We start from the raw sequence: 3,327 nt of genomic DNA on the forward strand, positions 1-3,327 counted from the left end.
CCTCCCCCACTGCCCGCCCCCAGCGCCCTGATTGGCCACAGACAGACCCAATGGGACCCTCGCTCCCCCCACAACTCCACTTCCTTCCGAGGCCCAGCCCCCTCCCGCCATCTTGGCTGTGGGCAAAGGGGTGGGGACTAGGACAGGCGCCATCTTGACTGTGGGCAGCGAAGGTGTAATCAGAGGGGTGCCATCTTGAGTGTGGGCAAGGGGATGTGTGGCGGGCAAGGCGCCATCTTTACTGTGGGCGGGGAAGTAAAACATTCCAAGAGGCTCCCTTGGAGGTGCCCTTGTGGGCCACAGGAGGGGCAGGCAGAGAGGCGCCATCTTGACTGTGGGCAAAGAGGGGAGAGGCCCAGTGCCCCAGTCCCTGCCCTGGGGCCGGAGGGGAGCCGGTGCCCCCTAGAGGGGAAAGGCCCCGAGCCCCAGTCCCTGCCCCCTCAACCAACCGCCCCCTTCCCCCCATCGTTTGAAGACAGACACAGATACTGTATTCACATCTCGTTTATCTCACGAGGGGCTGGGGTGTTCGGGGAGGGGCGGGACCCCGTCCGCACACGGGCAAGTCACTAAGGTCTCGGCTGCGCCCGCCAGGGGCCACCTGGGGTAACCTTTTCAAAATGCACCCCCTCCGTGGCCCTGCCCCCTGGCCAGGCCGGAAGCCAGAGCTGCTCAGGGAGCCCAGGCCACCGAGGGGAGCCAGACCCCCACGCGGGGCATGCTTCCCTAGGGGTCAAAGGTCACCCCCCCCCAGAGGGCTTGTGGATTCTGTCCCTCAGGCCTCCTGGGAGGGCATCCCTGGGAGTCTGCAGGGCTGGCAGGGGCCCCAGCTCAGGCCTCAAGGGTGTGGTGCAGCTGGTGGTTCTGCAGGCAGCGCGGCTGGGCATAGGCCTTGTGGCAGAGCGGGCAGCCGTGCACCTGCTGGTGGCGCCGCGGGTCACTGGACTCACGGAAAGCTTTCCCGCAGGCCGCGCGATGGTAGCGCTGCTCCCCGGTGCGGATCAGCTGGTGGCGCTGCAGGCCCGAGACCGGGGAGAAGGGCTTGGCGCAGACGCTGCACTCCAGCTCCTCCTGTGGCAGTGTCTGGCAGCGGTGCCCTGCCTGAACCATGACAAGAGGAGGAAGAGGCCTGGCCCCGGAGCCAGCCCCCCGCTGCAGCCCACCCTCCCCGAGGTGGTGCTGCTGCTGGTGCACTAGCACCCGGGCATCATGCAGGTGCTTGAACCTCTCGTGGCAGAGCGGGTTTAACACCGACAGACCCCGGTCGTCGGTGGGTGGGATCAAACCTAGGACCTTGCTTAGTGCATGAGCCTCTACTGCAGAGGTGGCCAACCTGTGTCTCTGGAGCCACATGCAGCTCTTCAGAAGTTAATAAGCGGCTCCTTGTACAGGCACCGACTCCGGGGCTGGAGCTACAGACGCCAACTTTCCAATGTGCCGGGGGGTGCTCACTGCTCAACCCCTGGCTCTGCCACAGGTCCTGCCCCCACTCCAGCCCTTCCCTCCCCCTCCCCTGCCGTGCCCTTGCTCCTCCCTCCCCCCCCCAGCTTCCTGCACGCCAAGAAACAGGGAGGGTGGCGGAGGCGCTGATCGGCGGGTGGGTGGGAGGCGCTGGGAGCCGGGGGAGCTGATTGGGGGGCTGCTGACATATTCCTGTGGCTCTTTGGCAATGTACATTGGTAAATTCCGGCTCCTTCTCAGGCTCAGGTTGGCCACCCCTGCTCTACTGCATGAACTAAAAGCCAACTGGTCATTAGCCAAGGCTGTAGAGGAAACTCGTTAATCTCTCTCTAGTTGGTCTCAGTGCCACTAGATGGGACAGAACCCCACACCCAGGAGGTGTGTGGGTTACACGGGCACGGGTAGGACCTCTCTCCCGTGTGCAGCCGCTGGTGCGTCAGCAGGTCGCTGGCGTTGGGGGCAGGCGAAGGGCCTGGTGCCCATGTGGATCCCGCCATGTTTGCACAGGTTGGAGGAGTCGCTGAAGCATTTCTTGCGGTGGCCGTGCTGGTGGAGAGGCTGCCCGGCTGGGCCCAGCTTGAGGTGCTGGGGACGGTGGGAATCTAGCACCGCCTTGTTCTCGAAGCGCTGGCCACAGAAGGAGCCGTGGAAGCCAGGCGTTGCCGCCGGTGGGAAAGCGGGATTTCTGCCGGACGCTGATGCCACAGACGCCGCAGCTAAAGGGCCGCCGGCCCGTGTGGTTGTTCTTGGGGCGCTGCCGGTTGGACGGGTCGGAGAAGGCCCGGCCGCATGACTCGCACTTGTAGCACCGTGCCCCACAGCCCCGGCCCTGCCGACAGGGTCCGGTCGGTGCCAGCTTTGCCACAGAGAACACCGGGGGGCCTCACCTGCCCTGTCCCATGGGGCAGACGTTATTCCCCTGCCACAGAGAGAACATCAGAGTCAGGAGTCATTTACCATCCGCCACAGCGACCAGTACAGGAACTGATCGTTAACGGTATTGATTAACCGCTGATAATGAACCACCAATAAATGATACATTGATATTAATAGTTATTAATACATGACACATTGCTCTTCATCAGCATTATCACGGATCAATGACACTCTGAGCTGGCCACTAATAATCAATGATCAATAGATAATACAGTGCTATTAATCATTTTTATAATCGACCAGTAAAGGTATTGATTACTCACTAAATTTATGAATCGCTAATAATAAAGCACCAATAAATATATAGATAATGATGATTAATAAACAATAAATTGGTACTGATAAGGACAATAGATAATACATTGCTATTAGTCAATATTATTATTGATTAATAAAGGTATTGATTAATTGCTAATTACTTACCATCAATTCTATCTTTATTAACCATTATTATAACTTATAGCAAACTGATTAGTTACTAATAATTAACAATTAAGATAACTTTATTGTTCCCTATTGTAACCAATCAATGAAGGTACACATTAGTTACAAATAATTAACCATTAATACAACTTTTTCACTCATTGTTGCAACTGATCGATGAAGGTATTGATTAGCTACTAATAACTAGCCCTCTAGCACTAATACATCTGTATCAATCATTATTATAACTAATAAGTTGATTGATTAGTCACTAATAATTAACTATCAATCCGTAATAGATTTCAGAGTAGCAGCCGTGTTAGTCTGTATCCGCAAAAAGAAGAACAGGTGTACTTGTGGCACCTTAGAGACTAACAAATTTATTAGAGCATAAGCTTTCGTGGGCTACAGCCCACTTCTGAAGAAGTGGGCTGTAGCCCACGAAAGCGTAGCCCACGAAAGCTTATGCTCTAATAAATTTGTTAGTCTCTAAGGTGCCACAAGTAC

The sequence above is a fragment of the Trachemys scripta genome, chromosome 14, assembly GCF_013100865.1.
Source record: "Trachemys scripta elegans isolate TJP31775 chromosome 14, CAS_Tse_1.0, whole genome shotgun sequence".
NCBI classification, from domain to species: domain Eukaryota; kingdom Metazoa; phylum Chordata; order Testudines; family Emydidae; genus Trachemys; species Trachemys scripta.